Here is a 12,976-nt window from a genome sequence, read left to right as displayed (position 1 = left end):
TCTGATTATGGAAGTCAGATTGGGCTCCAGGGCTGCTGCTGAGGACCCTTGAGGGTTCAGAGAATATTCAGCACCAAAGGACATAGAAAGTGGAGGGGCAGCCTGGACCCATAGCCTTGGGCTGATATCTTAATCCCAGATTGTCCTACATTCACTCCTTTGCTGGCCTGACCCCTGAGATTCAGAAGTGGATTGGGTCTTCATTTTCTAAGCCCATTCTGGCAGTGACATTATCATGCTCCCAGAGGTGCAGGATGCTACATCAGATTACAGCTCATGGCCACAGATACCAAATAAAATTTATCCTCTACCAAGAGCACATGACATTTCCATAACCATCATGGTGCTGTATGTGTCTGATCTTGGTTGTGAGCTCTTGCAATGGGTCTTAGGGACTGTGCCTCAGTACCCCCCTGTTCCAACCAGCCTCTGCAAGCAGTATTTTCCATGTCAGAGAAGGAGAAGAAGCGTCAACAATTAGTAACTCTTCAAGGAAATGTCTATTAAATTTAAGTGTCTTCAGTTGTGGAGACACATGAAATAAACATCTTAATTGATAAGTTAATTTGGAAAAAGTTTATGATATGGAACATTATTGTATCGCAGGCACAGGGAAAGGGAAGAACAGAGTCTTCCACAACCCTCTCCCTTGAGGGGGATAAGTGGATGGACAGGTGAGGGGACAGGTGGGAGGACCTTCCAGGAAGGAAGAGCAACTGTATCTTGCAGCACTGGGGACTCTCAGCACAGAGGAGGGAGGGGGAAACGTGTGATCACAGAGAGGATGAGTGTTTATGGACAGTGATCGCCCTTTAGTTCTGTTCAGGTAGGGAGGGCACGGATTGGTGGTGGGAGGGAAAGTGCTTCTACCAGTGTTAGAGAAATAAGCAATGTCTGCAAGAGCAGGACCTGACACAGGTACCCTAAGAATTTGCACTTGAGAGTGAAGGATGAGTGTGCACAAATAAAAAATAAACCTTGCCTGTTAGAAACCCTGATGCCCAGGCCCTCCCCATTGCATGTGGTTTTACCACATGATCTCTGCTGTCTCCTGGTGGCCACTCTACATGGCTGCTGGAAGACCAGAAGTTCTGCTTTGGTAAGGTATAGATTCATAGTTCATAGTTCAGGTCCAAATCCTCATCAGTTGACCTCTGCCAGAGTGAGGAATGAGCTTTGTATGCATGGCTTCTGCCTGCGTCATGTTCTGGCTGATGGGCCCAGATTGGCCATGAACACATGCACAGGCTCATTTGGAGGAGGAAAGCACTGGTTTACCCGAGGCTTCCCAGCACCTGTCTGTGGGGTGTAGTAGGTCATGCAAGTGGTACTACAGCTTAACACTAAGGGTCACAAGACTCAAGGGATGGCTCTTATTGGTGCCAACTGTGGGTGCAGGGTTCCTGTGTGTGTGTGTGTGGGGGGGTGATCAAGGACTAAAGGCTCAAAGACAGAAACAGAAGACCTTCTGGCAAGCAGACATTTCTTCAGACCCACATTGGTCTGGCCCACCTTCCATCCTGGGAATGCTGCATGAACAGGACACAGTTCCTCTTGAACAGGGAACTCGGCTGCTGCTCCTGTGATGGGAAGAGAAATACACAGGGAGCTGTGTGTGGGAGGAGCTCAGTCAGTGCCCCCGGGAAGCACGGTACAGGTGGTCAGAGGATTGGGAGAACAGGACCAGTTGAGGGACCTGGATTCCACCTCAGCTCAGGTCTAGTCTGGACCTTTCTCCTAAGGTGAGCACTCTGGGCACAGAGGGATGTACCAGGTGTGGGAAGAGGCCATTCCCAGGTAATTAGTCAGGTTCTGTTGGCAGGTGCTGGCAGCATTGAGGGGCCCCCATTGTGAAGCTGCTTGGTGGGGACATGTTTGACACCAGGAGGAATCAGACAGGTCCTGATTTCTCCCTAAGTCACCTGGGGGCTGAGATCCCTCAGGGAAGTGGTACTGTTCCCCCCATCCCTCTTATATGACTGCAGCCTCAGGGACTAAAGGGCACCATGAGCCTCCTGTGTCCCTGTCTGCGGTCCCAGTGGGTGACCTGTCACGCTTTCTCCAACCCCCCACAGCCTGGCTGAGCTGAATAGGAATAGAAGGGAGGGGTGCACCAGACAGGGAGGGGAGGGGGGATGGAGAGCAGGTCCTGGGTCCCTGGAGAGGCAGATGGAGGAGCAGGAGCTGGAGGAGCATGGCAGCAGTGGTGAGGAAGGCTGCCCAGGCTGAGAGAGGAGGTGGGTCAACCTCAGCCAGAATGTTCCAGGTCCTGAGCTTCTTCCTCTCTGTTCTGCCAGCTGCCTATGGGGGGCACCTGGCCACAGTGACACCTGCTACCTGGAAGGGAAAGTGGCAGCCCATTCATTGTCATGTTCATGAAAAAGTCAGTGATTAGTATCTTTCTATTATAATGCACTAGATAGACCTTTTCATGATCTTTTAGCCTGAAAGGTCCTTGGGAATATTATTTAAGTCCTAGAGGTTCCCCTAAAAAACTACAGGCTGCATCAGAGTCTATCAGGTCAATAGCTACATTCCAGATTGAATAATCCAATTGTAGCTGTCCATGCTTTTTTGAGGAGGAAATGATTTTGTCCTGAGTTTCCTTATCCTCACTAAGATGTCAACTTGGCTATAAGCCAGAAATGGAAATAATGTGAACCCCTCCTTTATATTTATATTTATATTTATATTGCACATTTGTTGTTTTTACTTCATGTGAGTGTCCTAAAAAGCATTGTCAAAATCACACGCCAAAGAATCATGAATAGAAATTCAGCTTATAATACAACTTTATTGGAAAATGTCTTGGAAAATGTGTCTACCCTCACAGCAACAGGTGAGGCTCAAACATAGACATTTTCATCCGCAGGGTCAGAAATGATGTGGATGTGAGTCCATGTGGGTCACACCTCAACTAAGCCCACGTGATCTTTCCCCGTGAACTACATGCTCTGTCCTGCTCACACCTGTGGGAAATTCACTTTGATCACAGGCAGGAGATTCCTCTTTCTGGGAATGAAGAGCTGGGTTGTGTGCGGGCACATGAAGACATCTGTCCCATATTTCTGTCATGGCTCTGGTGAGCTGGTAAGTGCTTCCTTTTCTCTCAATGCCAATTTCTCACAAGCAGGAGATCAGAGAGCGGTCCCCTCTCCTGTCACATGCTATGCTCTAAGGTTGGGAAGTACTAGCTTTTCCTAATGTGGGTTTTCCTGAAGATTACCATAACATGAGTCTTGTTGAGTCCCTTCCTCACTGAGGCCCAAGCAGTTGGGAAAGTGTCAGAATTGCTTTTTCCAATGTGGCTTCCCCCAAAAAGTTCATTTGCTCTTAAATCGAAGAATTTGTCACTTGAAATCCAGGCCTTGTAGAGATTTGTTTACTAGTTCATGCCATGGAAGATGTCTCCAAATGGATTGGATACTGCACACATATTCACTCTCAGAGCACTAATATAGTCAGGAAGTTGTTTGTAGACCGCAATGTGAATGAGCGTGTTATATACTTCCAATACAAAGACAGGAGAGAATGCAAAAACATCTCCATCCTATTTACTTCTAATCCCCATGGCCCACATTTAACCTGTGTGCATGCATCTGGTGTTGTCTGGGCAATGGAGATTCAGCACGTGCAAATCTAACCTAACTTAAACTGGTACAGCAGTCATAGAACACATATGGAAGCTCCTCAATAAATTAAAAGCATCTCCATATGATCCAGTTATCCCATTTCTGCATATAAATCCAAAGAAAATGAAATCAATATCTCAAAGAAATTTCTGCACCCCTATGTTCATTGTAGCATCAATCACAATCACCAAGACAAGAACACAATCTAAGTGTTCATCCATAGATGAATGGATAAAGCAATTGACATACACACACACACAGAGGATTATTATTCAGCTTTAAAATAAAAGGGAATCTTGCCATTTGTAACAATTGGATAAAGTTGGAGGGCATTATGCTAAGTGATACAAGTCAGATAGAAAAATCAATATTTGGGACACCTAGGTGGCTCAGCAGTTGAGCATCTGCCTTTGGCTCAGGTCATGATCTGGGGGTCCTGGGATCAAGTCCCACATGAGGCTCCCTGCGAGGAGCCTCCCTCTCCCTCTGCCTGTGTCTCTGCCTCTCTCTGTGTGTTTCTCATGAATAAATAAATAAAATCTTTTAAAAAAATCAATACTCTATTATCTCACTTGTATGTGGAATCTAAAAGTGCTGAATTCATAAGAATAGAGAGTAGATGGATAGTTACCAGGGTCAGAGGGTGGGAGAAATGGAATGTCGATTGAAGAGTATAGATTTCTAGTTATAAGATGAATAATTTATTGGGATATAATGTGCAGCTTGGTGGTTATAGGTTACAATATTGTATAATTGAAAATTACTAAGATGATAGATCTTGGATGTTGTCACCACACACACACTAACACATAGATGCACGAAGGCAAGTGTGTGAAGGGATGGATGGGTTAACTAACCATATTTGGGGTCATCGTGTTAAAATATATGTGTGTATCAAGTCATCATGTTTTATACCCTCAACTCACACAACGTCATATCTCTATAGCTAGATATAGCTGGAAAATCAAGGAAAATTCCATTTGTATTTTTGTTTTCTTTTTTTTCTATCAATTTTGGGGTGGATCTTCCTCTGCAAAGGGTGAGAATTTGACTTCTTCTTTGCCATTTTGGATGTATATTATTTCTTTCTGTTGTCTGATTGCTGAGGCTAGAATTTCTAGCACTCAATGAACAACAGTGGTGAGAGTGGACCTTGCTGTCATATTCCTGACCTCAGGGGAACAGCTCTAAGTTTTTCTCTGTTGAGAATAATACATCCTGTGGGCTTCTCCTATACGGCTTTCATGATATGGAGGTATGTTCTCTATACTGTGGAGAGTTTTAATCAAAAAAAGATGCTGTATTTTGTCAAATGCTTCTTTGTCATTATTGAGAGGATCATTTAGCTCTTATGTGTTCTTTTATTAATGTGGTGTATCATGTTGATTGATTTGTGGATGTTGAACACACTTGCAGCCCAGGAATAAATCCCACTTGCTCATGGTGATCAATCCTTTTAATGTATTCTTGGATCCTATCGGCTAGTGTCTTGGTGAGAAATTTAGTATCTATGTTCATCAGGGATACTGGTCTTTACTTCTACGTTTTGGTGGGGTCTTAGTCTAGTTTTCAGATTAAGGTAATGCTGGCCTCATAAAAAGAGTTTGGAAATTTTCCTTCTAAATAACAAATGTTGGAGAGGATGTAGAGAAAGGGCAACCCTCCTGCACTGTTGGTGGGAATGTGAACTGGTGCAGCCACTCTGGAAAACTGTGTGGAGGTTACTCAAAGAGTTAAAAATAGAGCTACCCTATGACCCAGCAATTGCACTGCTGGGGAATTACCCCAAAGATACAGATGCAGTAAAACCTGGGACACCTGCACCCCAATGTTCATAGCAGCAATGTCCACAATAGCCAAACTGTGGAAGGAGCCTCAGTGTCCGTCGAAAGATGAATGGATAAAGAAGATGTGGTTTATGTATACAATGGAATATTCCTCAGACATTAGAAACGACAAATACCCACCATTTGCTTCAACGTGGATGGAACTGGAGGGTATTATGCTGAGTGAAGTAAGTCAATTGGAGAAGGACATACATTATATGGTTTAATTCATTTGGAGAATATAAAAAATAGTGAAAGGGAATAAAGGGGAAAGGAGAGAAAATGAGTGGGAAATATCAGTGAGGGTGATGAAACATGAGAGACTCCTAACTCTGGGAAATGAACAAGGAGTAGTGAAAAGGGAGGTGGGCGGGGGGTTGGGGTGACTGGGTGATGGGCACTGAGGAGGGCACTTGATGGGATGAACACTGGTTGTGATGCTATATGTTGGCAAATTGAACTTCAATTAAAAATATACAAAAATAAATTTTAAAAAATTTAAAAGGAAATTTTCCTTCTGTTTCCATTTTTTTTTGAACCAGCTTTGGAAGGAGAGGTTTTAATTGTTCTTTAAATGTTTGGTAGAATTCCCCTGGGAGAGGAATGCTGGTCCCTGGTCCCTGGGGAGTAAGAGGGGGAGAGAGAGAGAGAGAGAGAGAGAGAGAGAGAGAGAGAGAGAGAGAGAGAGAAGCAGAAACTGGCAGGTACAAGGCAGCAGAGTTCCCTGCACCAGGTGAGGAAGGCTGCCCAGGTTGAAAAGGGACGTGGGACAACCTCAGACAGAATGTTCTAAGTCCTGAAGCCTCTTCCCCTTGTTCGGCCAGCTGCCTGCACTTGGCACTGTGCACTTGGTCAAGGGGGATCTGGGGACCAGGGAGGTGGGAGCCCATTAATTGTCAGGTTGTTGAGAAAGCCTCAGCTAGGAATATCCAGAATATAATGATCTAGTGTGGCCTTTAATTATGCTTTCACCTGAAATATTCATGGAAATATCTTTTTGTCACAGGGATTCACACCAAAATTTTTCTTTCCTGTTCATCAGGTCAATACGTAAATTTTAGATGAAATATTCCAATTGCTCTTGCCATTCTTTCCTGAGGAGATAATTATTTTATGTCCTGTGTCTCCTACTCCCACAAGTTATCCCTCTAACAGAACCCAGGGTGGAAATAGGGAAAGCCTGTGTTCCTCCTTCTTAATAAATTCTCCTCTGTCGTTCAGACCTCATGCAGTCGCTCTAAAAAATCAGCCTGAAAATCACCAAAGATATAGGGAGAGAAATTCAATTCATGGAAAAAATTTATCCAAATCTTAGAAAACGTCTTTACCTTCAGAGGGACAGAAGTGACCAGAATGCAGCTGTGTCCGCCACATGGGGTCACTTAGTCAAGGGTGTGAGTCCACGTGGGTCAGACCTGAGCTAAGGGTCAGAGCTGCCTGGTGCAGGTGATGGGCCCTGGGAGGACAGTGGTGCAAGAGGAAGTCCCCAGGTGGCCCCAGATGGTATCTGTACTTCTTCCAGTTTCTGTAAAACCCGAAGAGAGAAGGGCCTGGGGTGGCAGGGACATGTATCCCTCTCAGGAAGCCTCACAGCCCTTCATGATGTGGGGACCCCTACCCGAGAACCAGAAGAGACACAGCCTCTAGGGCCCACCCAGGCCACCTGCACGCAGGAGAAGAGGGTTCTCTGCAGACTGTGCTGTCTGAGACAGCTGTCTCCTCTCCTGAATGACACATGATTACATCTGGGTCCCTCTTGATACATCATGACGTCCTAAATCTTTACTCTCAACTCTAAACCCCAATTACAATCCCAATAGTCAGAACAGCCCCTCACTCTGTCACTGTTCAGGTGGATAAACTTCCCAGATGGGATGACAGAGAACCAGTTAGAGTCTCCCCCCCTTCTGGAGTGTCAGCCCAGGACTGGGAAGGACACCTGATCCTAGCAGCGCTCAGAGAGCAGGAAAGAGTGAGAGCCAGACCACGGAGGAGATTTGTGTCCCACTGCCCATCCTTCTGTGTCACTTGTATCCCTGCCAAGCATACCTCAGCCATGATAGATGATCCAGCAGTGAGCAGCCTTGTCCTGGCCATTGTGGCCCTGGTCATGCTCAGGTGGCCATGAAGTTCCATCTTCAGAATTAGCCCCAGATGGTTGCTCATGTCTGTATATATATAACCAGCTCAGGGATCTGGTATATCTTCTGCCTCTAATAAGAAATATGTTCCTGCCTGAGCTCAGACCCAGAGCAGGGGATCCTGGGCTTACCCAGGGTGATGATGACAGGGGCGTATTCTCAACCTCAGGTTAAGGGAGGCAGAGCCTATAAGAGAGGAAAGGAGAGAAGGCTGGAGGGAGACAGGGAGGCTGAATCAGAAGTGACTGTCCCAGCCCTGAGGGGAGGGAGTGTTGTGGACACACGTGAGGACAATATCCTAACCCTAGGCAGCCTGGGGGTGGGATGGACAGCAGGACCCTGGTGCCTCATATTGTGTTTCTCCAGGGAGCCTGTCTCCTGTGCTGGGAGCAGCTGGGAGCAGGACATAGACACTCAGAGTGAAGTCTCCGAGGCAGCAACAAACACTCCCCTGGGAGCTGTTCCACCTGCATCTGCATCTTGCAGAGCCTTCCCCTCCTCTGGGGACGATGTGCTTACTGAGCTTCACAGGGTGGGGCTCCAATGCTGTGGAAAGTCTCACTTCCTCTCCTTGTCTTCCTAGGTCCTACTTGGCCACCTGGCTCTTGGGGCTTAACTGTCTCCTCAGGTCACTGAACTTGATTCAGAGTCTATACCCTGTAATGGTTTCAGAAAATGGTTTAAGAATAGACTTTTTCACCCATGGGATCTGTGTTATGCAGGGGCGATGCCCCGGTGCGCTCATGGGTCCTGTGCCTGCGGAGCTGTGCTTACCTCTGGGCTCCATGGGGAAGCCCTCGTCACTCCGTGCACCTCTTAAAGGCTGGGAGTGAAGGATGTAGAGTCAATGGCATTTCTGTCTCTGTTCTCATGAATGTGTGCTGTGCACAGCCTCTGTGTGTGGATAAAATATGTACCAGATATCTCCACACTCTAAGTGTCCACATTATCTTCACGGATTCTCTGTCTGTTCTGTGAATGCTTCATGTCCCACAATGTGGAGCAGACTGGGTGTAACTTGTCCTTAACTTCTGCTTGGATTTCAGCGTCACTTCCTTTCCTGGAGGCTTCTGATCTGCAGCATCTAGGCTGGTGATGCTGTGAAACTCAATCCCACCTCCCTGTCTTTAATCATGATGTTAAGAGCATTTCCTGAATGTGATTCGTAATATCAATTCCATATAGAATCTTGCTTTTATTTTCACTTTGTCCCATGTGTTGTTTCTTATTTCCATGTATTTCTTTCTCTTTTTAAATCTAACTGAGCATTGTCAAGTGACTCCATTTCTTCTCAATATTTAGGCTCATTGGCTATAACTGCTTCTGACCTGATTACCTCCCCCCCGTCATGTCTGTTTGCAGGTGATGGTAAAGCAGGTCACCTGGAGAGGAAGAACCTGAGAGCATATCTCTGCATGCTCTGCATTCTGCCATCATTTTCCTGCATACTACTCTTAGCTCTAATGTGAATTCCAACATAGGTTCAAATTAGATTTGCTTATTTTTTTTTATTGGAGTTCAATTAGCCAACATATAGAATAACACCCAGTGCTCATCCCGACAAGTGCCATCCTCAGTGACCATCACCCAGTCACGCCCACTCCCGCCCACCTCCCCTTCCACCACCCCTAGTTCGTTTCCCAGAGTTAGGAGTCTTTATGTTCTGTCTCCCTTTCTAATATTTCCCACATATTTCTTCTCCCTTCCCTAATATTCACTTTCACTATTATTTATATTCCCCAAATGAAGGAGAACACATAATGTTTATCCTTCTCTAATTGACTTACTTCACTCAGCATAATACCCTCAGTTACACCCATGATGAAGCAAATGGTGGGTATTTGTCGTTTCTAATGGCTGAGTAATATTCCATTGTATACATAAACCACATCTTCTTTATCCATTCATCTTTCAATGGACACAGAGGCTCCTTCCACAGTTTGGCTATTGTGGACATTGCTGCTATAAACATTGGGGTGCAGGTGTCCCGGAGTTTCATTGCATCTGTATTTTTGGGGTAAATCCCCAGCAGTACAATTGCTAGGTCATAGGGCAGGTCTATTTTTAACTCTTTGAGGACCTTCCACACAGTTTTCCAGGGTGGCTGCACCAGTTCACATTCCCACCAACAGTGCAAGAGAGTTCCCGTTTCACCACATCCTCTGCAACATTTGTGGTTTCCTGCCTTGTTAATTTTCCCCATTCTAACTGGCGTGAGGTGGTATCTCATTGTGGTTTTGATTTCTATTTCCCTGATGGCAAGTGATGCAGAGCATTTTCTCATGTGCATGTTGGCCATGTCTATGTCTTCCTCTGTGAAATTTCTGTTATGTCTTTGCCCATTTCATGATTGGATTGTTTGTTTCTTTGCTGTTGAATTGAATAACTTCACATGAAGGCAAGAGAAACAAAAGCAAAAATGAACTATTGGGGCTTCATCAAGATAAGAAGCTTTTTTTTTTTTTTTTTTTTGCCCATTTCATGATTGGATTGTTTGTTTCTTTGCTGTTGAGTTTAAGAAGTTCTTTATAGATCTTGGAAACTAGCCCTTTATCTGATACGTCATTTGCAAATATCTTCTCCCATTCTGTAGGTTGTCTTTTAGTTTTGTTGACTGTATCCTTTGCTGTGCAAAAGCTTCTTATCTTGATGAAGTCCCAATAGTTCATTTGTGCTTTTGTTTCTTTTGCCTTCATGGATGTATCTTGCAAGAAGTTACTGTGGCTGATTTCAAAAAGGGTATTGCCTGTGTTCTCCTCTAGGATTTTGATGGAGTCTTGTCTCACATTTAGATCTTTCATCCATTTTGAGTTTATCTTTGTGTATGGTGCAAGAGAGTGGTCTAGTTTCATTCTTCTGCATGTGGGTGTCCAATTTTCCCAGCACCATTTATTGAAGAGACTGTCTTTCTTCCAATGGATAGTCTTTCCTCCTTTATTGAATATTAGTTGACCATAAAATTCAGGGTCCACTTCTGGGTTCTTTATTCTGTTCCATTGATCTATGTATCTGTTTTTGTGCCAGTACCACACTGTCCTGATAACCACAGCTTTGTAGTACATCCTGAAATCTGGTATTGTGATGCCCCCAGATATGGTTTTCTTTTTGAAATTCCCCTGGCTATTCGGGATCTTTTCTGATTACACATGAAACTTAAAATTCCACACAAATCTTAAAATAATTTGTTCTAACTCTCTGAAGAAAGTCCATGGTATTTTGATAGGGATTGCATTAAATGTGTAAATTGCCCTGGGTAACATTGACATTTTCACAATATTAATTCTGCCAATCCATGAGCATGGAATATTTTTCCATCTCTTTGTGTCTTCCTCAATTTCTTTCAGAAGTGTTTTGTAGTTTTTAGGGTATAGATCCTTTACCTCTTTGGTTAGGTTTATTCGTAGGTATGTTATGCTTTTCGGTGCAATTCTAAAGGGGATTGACTCCTTAATTTCTCTTTCTTCAATCTCATTGTTAGTGAATACAAATGCCACTGATTTCTGGGCATTGATTTTGTATCCTGCCATGCTACCAAATTGCTGTATGAGTTCTAGCAATCTTGGGGTGGAGGCTTTTGGGTTTTCTATGTAGAGTATCATGTCATCGGTGAAGAGGGTGAGTTTGACTTCTTCTTTGCCAATTTGAATGCCTTTAATGTCTTTTTGTTATCTGATTGCTGAGGCGAGGACTTCCAGTACTATGTTGACTAGCAGTGGTGTGAGTGGACATCCCTGTCTTGTTCCTGATCTTAGGGGAAAAGCTCCCAGTGCTTCCCCATTGACAATGATATTTGCTGTGGGCTTTTCGTAGATGGCTTTTAAGATGTTGCAGAATGTTCCCTCTATCCCTACACCTGAAGAGTTTTGATCATGAATGGATGCTGTATTTTGTCAAATGCTTTCTCTGCATCTGATGAGAGGATCATATGGTTCTTGGTTTTTCTCTTGCTGATATGATGAATCACATTGATTGTTTTATGAGTGTTGAACCAGCCTTGTGTCCCGGGGATAAATCCTACTTGGTCATGAGGAATAATTTTCAAATGTACTCTTGGATCCTATTGCCTAGCATCTTGTTGAGAATGTTTGCATCCATGTTCATCAGGGATATTGGTCTGTAACTCTCCTTTTTGGTGGGGTCTTTGTCTGGTTTTGGAATTAAGGTGATGCTGGCCTCATAGAACGTATTTGGAAGTACTCCATCTCTTTCTATCTTTCCAAACAGCTTTAGTAGAATAGGTATAGTTTCTTCTTTAAACGTTTGATAGAATTCCCCTGGGAAGCCATCTGGCCCTGGACTTTTGTGTCTTGGGAGGTTTTTGATGACTGTTTCATTTTCCTCCCTGGTTATTGGCCTGTTCAGGTTTTCTATTTCTTCCTGTTCCAGTTTTGGTAGTTTGTGGCTTTCCAGGAATGCGTCCATTTCTTCTAGGTTGCCTAATTTATTGGCGTATAGCAGTTCATAATATGTTTTTAAAATCGTTTGTATTTCCTTGGTGTTGGTAGTGATCTCTCCTTTCTCATTCATGATTGTATTAATTTAAGTCTTCTCTCTCTTCTTTTTAATAAGGTTGGCTAATGGTTTATCCATCTTATTAATTCTTTCAAAGAACCTACTCCTGGCTCTGTTGATCTGCTCCACAGTTCTTCTGGTCTCGATTTCGTTGAGTTCTGCTCGAATCTTTATTAACTCTCTCTCTCTGCTGAGTGTAGGATCTATTTGCTGTTTTTTGTCTAGTTCCTTTATGTGTAAGGTTAGCTTTTGTATTTGAGTCTTTCCAGTTTTTGAATGGATGCTTGTATTGTGATGTATTTCCCCCTTAGGACTGCTTTTGCTGCATCCCAAAGATTTTGAATGGTTGTATCTTCATTCTCATTAGTTTCCATGAATCTTTTAAAATCTTCCTTAATTTCCTGGTTGACCCTTTCGTCTTTTATCAGGATGGTCCTTAACCTCCACGTGTTTGAGGTCCTTCCGAACTTCTTGTTGTGATTTAGTTCTAATTTCAAGGCATTATGGTCTAAGAATATGCAGGGTACGAACCCAATCTTTTGGTATCGGTTCAGACCCAATTTGTGACCTAGCATGTGGTCTATTCTGGAGAAAGTTCCATGTGCACTTGAGAAGACTGTGTATTCAGTTGAGTTTGGATGTAAAGTTCTGTAGATATCTATGAAATCCATCCGGGCCAGTGTATTATTTAAAGCTCTCAGTTATTTGGAGATGTTGTGCTTAGAAGACCTATGGAGGGTAGAAAGAGCTAGATTGAAGTCACCAAGTATAAGGGTATTATTATCTAAGTATTTCTTCACTTTGGATGTTAATTGGTTTAAATATTTGGCAGCTCCCACATTTGGGGCATATATATTGAGGATTG

The 12,976-nt window shown here is 43.8% G+C and overlaps 2 protein-coding genes and 1 gene segment (V, D, J or C); all 3 read right to left on the bottom strand.

The window, feature by feature from the left end:
- Positions 1-12,976, bottom strand: part of LOC112907482 (immunoglobulin lambda-1 light chain-like) — a 699,686-nt gene that overhangs the window by 238,339 nt on the left and 448,371 nt on the right. The window lies entirely within an intron of this gene.
- Positions 1-12,976, bottom strand: part of LOC112907540 (immunoglobulin lambda-1 light chain-like) — a 548,801-nt gene that overhangs the window by 249,570 nt on the left and 286,255 nt on the right. The gene's annotated exons all lie outside the window — the stretch shown is intronic.
- LOC112912349 (immunoglobulin lambda-1 light chain-like) overlaps positions 1-12,976 on the bottom strand; it is a 258,037-nt gene that overhangs the window by 226,163 nt on the left and 18,898 nt on the right.

Source organism: Vulpes vulpes, chromosome 10 (assembly GCF_048418805.1).
Source record: "Vulpes vulpes isolate BD-2025 chromosome 10, VulVul3, whole genome shotgun sequence".
Classification (NCBI taxonomy): domain Eukaryota; kingdom Metazoa; phylum Chordata; class Mammalia; order Carnivora; family Canidae; genus Vulpes; species Vulpes vulpes.
The sequence above is the reverse complement of the archived record's forward strand: the minus strand, read 5'-3'. Positions and strand labels throughout refer to the sequence as shown.